Raw genomic sequence first — 12,989 nt, 5'->3', positions numbered from 1 at the left:
AAAAATTGAGAGAGCAGAAAGATAGATAATATAAAATCATTGAAGATGCCAAGAATATTTTGACTAAGGTGATAGGTGTTGAAGTTGATACTTCTCAACACATTCTATTTCAATTAGAAGAGGCAGTCCAGAGGTTTAATGAGGACTCTAGTGGTCAAGAAAAATTGATTGAGAAAGCAGAAAAGAAATTTGATAATAAATTGCTTGAGCACATTGCTCAACAAATTTCCATTCAGCAAGTGGAGATTTCATCAATTTTGACTAGTCTTGAAACCTCTTGCACAAATGTAACATCACTTTTTGGAAAGTTATGTAATGTTACTGAGTTCACAAAGGAAATAAAGAGAAAACTAACAAAGATTGATGAAGATTTGAAGGCCAGTGCACAAAAATTGCAACTTGACCCTAGTTCAAGCTCTACACATCATATGAAAATCATATTCTTCTTAGATATTTAGGCAAAGTTGTTGAGAGAAGAAGCAAGATCTAGTCTACACTAATAGATATTTAGAATATGATCCTTCCCATCATGGATACAATGCAAAAGTATATTTCTTCTTCCAAAACATTGATCCATGAAAAAAAATCCTCCATTGTAGATCACATGATAGAACTCTCTGCAGAAGTGCAAATTGCTCTACATACATGCAAAGTTTTGCAAGAAAACTGGGATAAGACTTTAGCACTTATTCTTAAGGTACATTCTAATTTTCTTTCTTATATTGGTGTCTCCATGCAAATGAGTTTTGAATAAATATTTGGCATTATTGTCAAAAAGGGGGAGAGAAACTTATTATGCTATATAAGGGGAGAGACACTTATTATGTATGTTGTATGGGGGAGAATCATGAAAAGGAAAGAAAAGTGTATATAGTGAAGAATTTGTAGATATAGTATACTGTATATACTTACAAAGATAAATTTTGAAAAATCTCAAAAAATAGTATACCATATCGAGCATGTACCACACTGTGATGTATATAAGTTTTGGTTGATAAGTGTTTTTGTCACTAATGCCAAAGGGGGAGCTTGTTGACATTCAGTCAAGTTTGTTATTAGTAATAACACTTATTCAGATTATGTATGTCTACTGAGCTCATTGAACAATCTACAGTATTTTCCATGTAATTCAGAAGCCATCGAGCTCTATAGTTCCTACCAAGCATTTCAGTGGTTGCAGAGTGAATTCAGTTAGTGTGAAGTGCAACAGTTCAAACTGAGTAGAATCAGGCAATGTAAAGTCTAGCAGTTCAACCCGAGTAGTTCAGTGGTTACCAAGCTTTGCAATTTCTACCAAGCTAGTAGTTCATGTGAAGCGAAGTTAGTGTTAACCAATCTATGTGATGATTAGTGTTTACTGAGTGCAGTCATGGTAAATGAGTAATTCAGTTTCTACCAAGTTACACAGTATCTACTAAGTCACCAGTACAGACTGAGTTTGACACTACTCTGAGATGATTAGTATGGATGAGCTTCTACTTCTATCAAATGCATGATGATGTTGAGTAGTGATAGTGGATGCCATGTATCATAACTTCACAAGTCAGTCTTCAAAACCTGAGTATCTACATATGGGTTGACTTTGTAATATTGGTGTTAACTTGTATATTGGCTAACTTTGTAACTATGTAAATTGGATTGATATATATGTAACGTATTGTATCATATCCAAGGTAGTATGATGAAGCAAGTAAGAATGAATATGGGAAAGTAATGTGATATAGAAGCATGCGAATATGAATTAGTAGCAGATAAAGTGTATTGTAAGGCCATATCAACAAAGGAGCAGCAGAGTCATATCTATCACATAAAGGTGATCAACACTTCAAAGAATCTCTATCAAAAAATTAGTTGTAAGTTAGAGATCTGTTGTTTCATCCTAATAGGTGAACCAGTCCAAATCCTTTAACAAGGTAGACTTAACAGTCTTTTGTCAAATCTCTTTACTAAGTGCATACTTCATTGTGTATTTGTAAAACCTCTAACAAGGTGGACCTAGCAGTCCTAATTGCTCCTGACAGGGTAGATCATCAAAAGTGATCATTGTAAGCCTTAATAGGCCAAATTTATGCTGCATTATTGAAGTTTTGTGGGTATCATCCCCAACCTAGTTTTACTTTCTATTTGGAAGGTTTCTGGGTCACCAAATTATTGTGTTCAAGTGTTATTAAATGTTTTATGTTTTCAGTTTCTCATGCATGCAGTTAGATTTGATTTAATGAATTAAATGGTAATTGGATTATTGCAATTAAGATCAGAATTTGGTAAAGTTTGTAAGGTTACTGATTCACCCCTCCCCTCTCAGTAACCTAGCACAGTATTGAATATTTCCAACACTTGGTTCTACATCTTTGACAATGCATGAATGTGTATTAACTAGAAAGCATATATCACACTTATATTTTTACACAACATAATTTGGTATCTAATGCCTTCCATATATTATGCATTGAAATTATTTAAATAACACCACATAATTGTATTATATATTTCTCCCAATTCCTTATTGTACTCATTAATCTAATAGATAAATGGTTTGTCTAATTGCCAATTTACTTTACCAATGCCTATAAAATAATTTAGTGCATAGAAAAAGATACATACTAGTAATGCTCCAAATCTCAATCCTTTCTTCTTTATTTTCCTCATGTTCATCCTCATTTGATTCCCCGCTATCTCTACTAAGTCGCATTTATTTCCTTCTATAAGAATTTCATATGCAACTTGTAATGTTACTCCTATTATGTTGTCTAATTGGCTTACCTAATAAATTTTGTAGCTAATGACCATTCATGATAACTTTACTTCCTTTTTTAGAATGTTTCTCATAGTAATTATCTTCTGATCTTGCTTGTACTTCACCGATCCTTCAATCTCTATTTTGGGTTCTAGCCTCCTTGCACATTTTATTCATGTTGCCAATAGGCCTATAATTTCTTAAATGATCTCTTTTATAATTTCAATTATATTTTCTCCTTCTAACCAAATATATTCTCCATGTATTCTACTCAACACACATTTGATCCATTCCTCCTTGAATTTCTTTGGAAAATCCATAATGTGATTCAATCCTTTCATTTCCAAATGTCAAGATACTTCCTTCAACATTTCATTCTCATTACATTATTCCTTGTAGGCTTCATTAAGTATCTTCAATATTAGTCTATTTGCATTGAATACATAATGTAATATCTTTAGTTATCATGATTGAACATGGTATCTAGTATAGTGCTATGACTTTATTTACTTATGTATCTTTCAATGATTGTAACTACTATATAGTTTCACTTTCTTGTGATTTTTCAATAAATATTGGTGTATTCACACTTACAACCATAGTTATATCCACAAGCTTCAATTTTTGAACATGTTCTTTTTAGATAGCGCTAGTAAACTTGATTGATATAATATCTTTGGACTTCCCTTGTGATATGAATAATTCACTAGACTGCAATTATATACTAGATATTTTTTCACACAATACTTTTGTAAGAATGATGTAACAATGATGAACTAGACATCTCCATATATAGTAGCAAAGTGTCTAATGACTCTTTGTACTAATCATTAAATAGATGTCTAAAAAGATTATTTTAACCAATATAAGTTCAATCACTGATAACACTCTCCATTGTGATAGATCACTACTTCATCTAGTAGCACAAAGATGTTCTTTTAATATTAAGGACTCTACAATAGTCTGATTTGTCTTTAATCAAATTCTATATAAATTTAGTCACTAATGCATCTACTTATGTTGATAGATGTTATAGCTCTAATGTTCTATGGACTAATTAATGACTTTAATGGATTTTTTTTTACCCTAAAGGAAATCTTAGTATTGTTAATTAGTGCAAAACACTTGCTAGAAAGAGTTGGTCAGTTAACATTGCGACCAAGCCAAGCCACAATAGAGATTGAGCCATACAATGTAGAAGTTTATAATTTTAGTGTTTTTTGAGGTAGACAATTTTCAATCACACTACAGTCATCCCACATCACATTAGTTGAATACTATATAATTTGAGCAGTTCAAAGTTGAAATAGTTCAAGTTGAGGGACATCACAATAAACAAGCATAGCCAAGCATTAGGAGGTATATGTGTTGAGTAATATAATTTTTGTATTTGAGTTTGGAATGGCACAAAATCATATGTAAACTATTTTTTCCAAGCTAGAAATATGTTTCTATCTTTGAGGAGAGAATCATGGAGGTAATTATGCATGTGAGTATACTTCTTCAATCCCTATGTTCTATGATCAACCAATTAGAAAATAGGAAAGGTCATGTGGAAAAAAGGATGAATCTTAATCATTGATCAAGATATAGAAGCTTCATCATATGGTTATAAAAGAAGGGTTTAAGATTAAAAAATTGTCCTGTTGAAGTTGCAAGCAAGAGCAATACACTCATGCAAAGCTAAAGGTGAATTAGTGGAGTTAAGTGTTTTGAAGAAGTAAGGAAACTTAGCAGTCCATAGAGGAGATATTTCTTATCAGTGACATTAAGGTTATTATAGTTTGGAAAGAAAAGATCTATCATCAAAATTTTAGTGCATATGAAAGGATCAAGTTACTGATTACATTCTAACTAGTGTTTCAGGTATATCTCTTAATAGAGTGGTCCTAATAGGCCTATTGTAAATATCCTAATAGAATGGTCACTTTATTGTGATGTATAAATCCTTTAATCAAGGTAGACTAAATAGTCTTAATAGAGAAAAACACTCATAGAGTAGATCATTAAAAGTAATCAAAATGTTGCGAGATTTTTGGAAGCATGAATGCTGATGATATTCCTATGGGGGATTATTCTAGATATGTTACTATGATGATATGTTACATTCATGACAAATTTTTTCATTGATGTCAACATAATAGTTTTCTATGGTATCAAACAGAAGAACAATAGAAAGATCAAGTTGGTATGAATGGCTAGTTGAGTATTCTAACTATCCAAGGTTATGGGAGATTCATCTGAGTATCTAGTATATGCAATTAACATTGGAAGAAAAAATGATAATTCAAGAAGAAGTTGTGTAAGTTTTGGTGATTTTTGTTCTGAGATAGAGTTTATAGAGGCATAGTCTGGTAAACTTGTTATATCTCTTAGCCGAGTTGTTATCTTGAGAATCGAGGTTGAGGATATCAAGAAGACATGTTGGTGATGACATGGCTAAGATCTCTCATAATAATATTGCATGTATGGAAAGATATTCAAGTTGCAAGGTAGAAGATTAATGTTATTACTAAGTGTAATGTGTTATTAATGTGGTCCTATAATGATTAATTTAGAAGGTCTAATAGCCAACTCACATAATTGTTTTATGGACTTAGTATAAAGGAAGGACATTTTCATTTATCATGAGATATGTGTGGATGGATGAGGATGATATTTGTAAGTAGTACAATAGCAGAATGTGAAGTTGAGCAGAGCAGAGTGAAAATGAAGGAAACTTCATTGCCAAGGTTTTGTTGAGTGATCTAAGGTTTGATATTTGGATTTGAGGTTTGTGACCTAGTCTACAAGGTCTAACAGTGTTTGGTTTGGTTTATAGAACAAAGGAAAGAAGAACATAATGGTAAATTACTTATTTGAGTAGTGACCTCTTCTTGTAGTTAAAATTGCATGTTTGAGCAGTGAGCTCTTCTTGCATACATTATAATACAACTCCTGATAGGGTTGGCACAACTCTTAACAAGGTTGGAATCTCCTAATAGGGATTCAAAGTCTCCTAATAGCGACTTTATGTACTAAATATTGTAATAGACTCTTAACAAGGTCCATCCTCTAACAAGGAATATTTATATTAGTACATCATCTTGTGGGCATCATTCCCACCAAGGTTTTCCCTCTAATCAAGGGTTTCCCTAGTTAACATATCTAGTGTAATTTTTTATGTGCATATTATTATAGTTGTCTTTTACTTTGGTTGAATGGTTAAGTTTGTTTAAAGAAGATAAATGGTTGAATGGTTAAGTTTGTTTAAAGAAGATAAATGTTTTAATTGTCAAATAACTTATTCACCACACCCCCCCCCCCCCCCCCCCCATAGTTATCTTGGTGGACTATTGTTTCTAAAAATTGGTATTAGAGCATCAAGTCCTTGAAGATAAAGTTTAACAAATTTGGGAGATCCATGGCAAGCATGTTCAGGAAAGATAGTCCTACATCTGGCAAAAGAAATTTCAAAACCCGAATGATGGAAATTCTTGGTGAATTATCAGATTTGTGTAAAGAGAAGAGTATTGAGTTTTTAGATTTAGAATCCTTTTGTTGTATACAGAAGAATAGAAGCCCAATAAAAGACAGACCAAGATCTAAAGAAGACATAAAGATAGAGGAACGTATTGATCTACTTACAAGGAGAGAACCAAAAAGTATGAAATTTTTTGTTTGTTGGACATGTAAAGAATTTGGTCATTTTACATCCAAATGTCCTAAGAGACTAAAGAAAACTAGAAAGAGTTTACTTTTTGATCAAGTTGAAGAATTTAGAGCAAGTATGGAAAGATCTTTGAAATACTATGCTAATGAGGCTAGATTGATTAATGAAACAAAAGTATTAGAAGAAATAGTTTTAGCGACTATTATGGAAAGTGCAAATGTGAAAATTGATGAGAAATTTAGGATACAAGAGAGAATAGTTGATTACAATTCAGATGATGATGTTGTTACTAAGCCAAGGAATGATGAAGTATTTCTTGAGACTAAACATGATTTTTAGAATGAAGGAGATCCAAGGCGGGAACAAAGCTCAAAACCTTTAGTAGTACCAAGAGTTGACATAGAAACTCTTATTTCAGGAAAGAATATGATAAAGAATCACCCATTTAAGCAGATCATCAGAGGTCGAGATAAAGGTGTGATGAAAAGAAGCAAAGTCAATGAAGAACTATGTTTGATATCTCAAGTTGAACCTAAGAATGCTTTGGAAAAAAGTTATGAAAGAGGAATTGAATCAAATAGTAAAGAATGAGACATGAGAATTAGTTCCTAGACTAGTAGACAAGAATGTGATAGAAACTAAATAGGTCTTCAAAAACAAGATGAATGGACAAGGAAAAGTTGTAAGGAACAAGGCAAGATTGGTATGTAAAGGTTTCTCACAGAAAGAAGGAATAGACTATGATAAGACCTATGATCCAGTGGCTAGAATAGAAGTAGTAAGATTATTCTTAGCCTATGGAACACAAAAGAAATTCAAAGTATATCAGATGGATGTCAAGTTAGCATTTCTAAATGGAGAACTTGAAGAAGAGGTATACATTGAGCATCCTAAAGATTTTCCTTTGACAAATGATAAGGACATAGTGTGAAAATTGAAGAAACAATTGTATGGCTTGAAACAAGCACCAAGAACCTAGTATGCAAGGTTGGACAAGCATTTGACAAAGCTTGGATATAGAAAAGGTATGGTAGACAGTAATCTGTATTGGAAAGATATTGATGATGGTTTGATGATTGTGGTAATATTTTTTGATGATATCATATTTGGAGGAAATGATGGGGAAAGTGAGAAGTTTGTAGAAGAGATGAAGAAAGAATTTGAGATGAGTATGATAGGAGAAATGAAATATTCTCTAAGATTGCAGATTGTACAAAATAAAGAAGGAATCTTTATTTCTTAGACTAATTACTTGATATATTTATGACAAAGGTTTGGTTTAGAAACATGTAAACCTATTGGAACACCTATGGTAACTAGACATAAGTTATTTACAAAGGACAAGACACCTATTGTTAAGTAGAAGAAGTACATACCTATGATCAGAGGTTTGCAATAGCTGACTCACACGAGGCTAGATATAGCAAATATAATTGGAATTGTTGCAAGATTTCAAGATGATCCTAGAGAAGCACATTATGCATAAGTCAAACGAATATTTAAATATCTAAAAGGAACATTTGAGTTTAGATTGTGGTATGATAGATCTAATGATTTTACTCAAGTGCTTATACTGATGTTGATTGGGTGGGCAGTATGGATGATAGAAAGAGCACCAGTGGTGGAGCCTTCTTTCTTGGAGGATGATCAGTTTCTTGGCTGAGAAAGAAGTGAGATTGTACATCACAAAGTATAGCAGAAGTAGAATATGTTGCAGTAGCAAACAATTGCAATCAAGTTGTTTAGATGAAGCAAATGCTAAAGGATATAAGAATAGAAATCAGTGAACATGTTGTCATACATTGTGACAACACAAGTATAGTAAATATGTCTAACAATCCAGTATTGTATTTGAAGACTAAGCATATTTCTATTAAGTACCACATTTTGAGAGAGAAAGTTGCAGAAAAGGAAATTAGATTGGAGTATGTGAGCACTAAAGAGAAGATTGCAGATTTATTCACTAAGCCTCTTCCCAAAGAGACTTTTGAGTATTTGCAAGGTATGCTAGGGGTTATGCCCCTTCTGACATTAGAGTAGAAGATGCAAGAGTGCATCAGTCTAGTGTAACAGAGCACCATTGTTTGTCTAGAATGAATATTGATGCTTCATGTATGGGGGAGTATCTATAATAGATAGAGTCATCTAGGACTCTTGTTGGATGTTGTTTTGAATAGTTTCTTTTGACACTTGACCTAGTAAGAATTAGTTGTTTCAAAATTTAATGTAGTAAAGTTGGTTGCTAAAACCTTTGACATTGATTTCAATAGGGGAGAAGTTTGGCATGAAAAATAGCATGCTTGAAAAATGCATGATAGTTGAGAGAAGTTTTACATGAGTACAGTATGTTTAGAAGAAGTACAACACAGAATGAAAGTTTGACAGAAAGCACATTGAGGTATATCAATGGGGGAGAATGATTAATGAAGATAATTTGATGTTTTTCATCTATGTTGCCATCAATGCTAAAGGGGGAGATTGTTGCAAGATTTTTGGAAGTATGAATGCTGATGATATTCCTATGGGGGAGTATTGTAGATATGTTACTATGATGATATGTTACATTCATGATTTAGTTTGTCATTGATGTCAACATAACAGTTTTCTATGGTATCTAACAGAAGAACAACAGAAAGATATAGTTGGTATGAATAGCTAGTTCAGTATTATAACTATCCAACATTATGGGAGATACATCTAAGTATCTAGTATATGTAGTTAACATTAGAAGAAGAAATGATAAGTTTGGAAGAATCTATGTAAGTTTTGGTGATGTTTTTTCTAAGATAAAGCTTATAGAGGCATGTTTAGGTAAACTTGTTATATCTCTTAGTAGAGTTGTTATCTTTAGAATCAAGGTTGAGGATGTGAAGAAGACATGTTGGTGATGATGTGGCTAAGATCACTAATCATAATATTTCATGTACAGAAAGATATTCAAGTTGCAAGGCAGAAGATTAATGTTATCACTAGGTGTAATGTGTTCTTAATGTGATCCTATAATGATTAATTGAGAAGGTCTAATAGCTGAATCAAGAAATTGTTTTATGGACTTAGTATAAAGGAAGGACATTTTCCTTTATCATGAGATATGTTTGGATGTATGAGGATGATATTTCTAAGCAATACAAGAGCAGAATGTGAAGTTGAGTAGAGTAGAGTGGAAGTGAAGAAACTCAATTACCAAGGTTTTTCTGAGTGATCTGAGGTTTGATATTTGGATCCAAGGTTTCTAACCTAGTCTACAAGGTCTGATAGTGTTTGATTCAGTTTATAGAAAAAAGGAAAGAAGAACATAATAGTAAATTACTTGTTTGAGCAGTGAGCTCTTCTTTTAGTTTAAATTGCATGTTTGGGTAGTGGGCTCTTCTTGCATACATTGTACTACAGCTCCTAATAGGGTTGGTACAACTCCTAATAGGGTTAGAATCTCCTAATAGGGATTCAAAGTCTCATAACAAGTACTCTATGTACTAAATTTTGTAATAGACTCCTAATAGAGTCCATCCTCTAATAAGGAATATTATATTAGTACATCATCTTGTGGGCATCATTCCCACTAGGGTTTTCCCTCTGATCGAGGGTTTTCCTAGTTAACATATATGGTGTAATTGTCTATGTGCATCTTATTATGGTTGTTGTTTACTTTGGTTGAATGGTTAAGTTTTTTTAAAGAAGATAAATGTTTTAATTGTCAGATAATTGATTCACCCTCACCCCAATTATCTTGGTGGTCTATTATTTCTAACACAAAATTGTAGCCCTAACAATCATACTTTATTTATGTAGTAGTGAATATCTTGTGGGTACCATCCACACCACAATCTTACCTTCTCATTTGAGGGTTTATGTCTTACAAAATCTTGTGTTATGTGTTGATCAATTGTTTACATGTGTATTCATGTTATTAGATGTTAGATCTGGTTTGATAATTTATCACACGATGAGGAATGGTTAAGGTTAATGATATGTATTTGGTGAAACAAGTTTTATATGGTTTATGTTTGAAGTGAGAAAATATTTGAAGAGTACAACTCACCCACTTTCAAAATCTCACTTTCTTATTAGATTTCCAACAATTGGTATTAGAGTAGTGTTCTATAAGAAAGAATCCTAACCACTTGAGAGACAAAGATATTGGATTTGGAAGCCTACAAGGAAAGGTGATTGAAAAACAAAAGCTTGATTTATAGCTTGCAAATGAGAAATTCAAGGCTATAAATGAGGAACTAAAGAAATTCTTGAAAAGAAGGAGGGAGATGGAAATCCAAAAAAATGACACACAATACAAGGAAGAAATTATTGAGGGCTTATGTGATGAAGGAAGATTCAGTGAAGCTAATATAGCAATAATATATGTATTGGAGAAGAACAAAATTATAAATGAAGAGGTAAGAGCACTAAAAAGAGAACATGAAATGTAATCAGTAAGACTATGTGAAGTTATTGAACAAAAAAAAAGAATGAAGAAGAGAAGATAATGACTCATGAAGATAAAAGGAAAATGGATGCAAGCCTAGATGAGAGGATCAATGAAGTATAAAGGTTGACTCATAATCAATTTGACATGGTCAGTCAACTACTAAGTGTCAATCATAAAATTTCTAAGAAGGTGGAAGAGATTGTAAATATGAGATCAGAGAATAACAACTGAAAAGGAAATAATTGAGAACTAAAAATGAAATCATTGAAAGAATGAATAGATTAGGAGAGGCTATAAGATAACTTGATGAAAAAATAAAAGAACAATGAAGACTTCATGATATTATTGGATTAGGCCATTCCAAGTTCATATCATCTAATGAGAAAGGAGATTCATCAAAGCATAGAGAATAGAGGAATGCAAAACCAAAGAACAAGAAGCCTACATGCTACCACTATGAAAAACTAGGTCATACAATGAATATATGTACAAGATAAATTGGTAATTCTAATTCCAAGCCTAAATTTAATGAACATTATTTTAAAATCAATTAGCATGGACATCAAGCATGAGTGTATGTCAAAGAATAGAAAGGCACCAGTTACATCTAGATTTGAAGGATATTGCGACATATGTCACAAGTATGGTCAATATTCAGAAGATTGTAGATCAAATGAAAAACATAGTTTGACACCTAAAAGTCAAGGAAATTCAACTAGGAAAGGTGATGCTATAAGTTAGGATTACAATACTTGGGCTGGTTGTAGTTGATGTTGCATGGAAGATTGAAAAGAAGGATCATAGATATGACCTTGTTGACCTACAATTAACATAATTAGATGAAAATGTGTGAAGCATTAGAAAAGCCAAGGACATAACGTGTAAGTTTGGTTCTTTACTTGTATCCATATTATTTTATTTATATAATTATTTCCCCACAATTGGTAATGTTACTTGGAGTAAGAAGAAAAATGTCACCCAACAAATAAATGAATTCATCACTCAATTAGGTGAAATTTTTGAAAAGGCTATGGATAGCTATTTTAAAGAATTTAAGAAGAAGATGAGAAACTAGACAAGGATTCCCTAATCCTTAGTGGATAAGTATTATGATGATGTATGTTTCCTTGTAGATATTTATTGGACATGTATTTAAGAATTTATACCAAGAATGGCATGGTTGAGACCATTTCCTTATGAAATTAGCATTGATGAAGAAATAATAGTAATAATTGTATTATTGGATGACCTTGTTGATAAGGATGCGAAGCCATTTGTTAGGTATGAGATAGCCAAGGTTAAAATCACTATGCAGATCAATACACCCAAGATAGACAAGAGAAGAAAAGGTATGATAAAGAACTTGGAAAGGACATATGGTGAAGGTGCCAAACATAAATCACCATTTTAGATAGTTGAGGGTAAAGCTAGGGATATGTCCAATGATGAGGATGAAGAAGAAGAAGGAAATGAAGAGGAAGAAGGAAATGAATAATTAGAAGGTAAAGGTAAAGAGATAGTACTTTCTGAGCCTTAGGCAAGTAAGAGTGTCAAGAAGGCCACCAAGTAAGTGCTTACCACACAACTTATCACAAGACAAAGGGCTAAGGAATCTACTACACCTTTGGATAAGAAAATGAAGGGTGTTGCAAAGATTACCAAGCTTGATCAAGGCAAGAAGTTAACAAAGAGGAAGAATAGTGCAAAATAGGCCAAGTTGAGCAAGCCAAATAAGAAGCCAAGAAACAAGGTGGTTATGGCTGAAGATGATGAGGAAGATGAAGAGGAAAGGAATATTTCTAAAGATACTAGCCAATTCAGGATTGTAGTACACAAGCTACTCCAAACTATTGATGATCTTTGTAAAAACAATAGGGGTATACATGAATGCTGGGATTTAGATTCATCAAGTATAATACATTAGACACTATAGACAAGTTAAAAGAGGTAGTTTTGGACATGATTGTGACATTCACGTTACACCTTTAGAGTTAGGTAATTTGATCCCTAATAAGATTGATGAAAGATGGAAATATTATTTGAAGATAAAAACAAAAATTAGATAAGGTACATTGGAAAATGTCATTCCCAAGCTGAGCAGGAAGAAAATTTTCAAAGCAATGAGTAAGTATAATAGTAAGTTTGTTCCTAAGAGAAGTACACTTTTTTAAATCTTG

The sequence above is a fragment of the Cupressus sempervirens genome, chromosome 10 (assembly GCF_028749045.1).
Source record: "Cupressus sempervirens isolate cs-2001-9-10 chromosome 10, ASM2874904v1, whole genome shotgun sequence".
In the NCBI taxonomy this organism is placed as follows: Eukaryota; Viridiplantae; Streptophyta; class Pinopsida; order Cupressales; family Cupressaceae; genus Cupressus; species Cupressus sempervirens.
Note: the sequence above shows the minus strand (reverse complement) of the source record.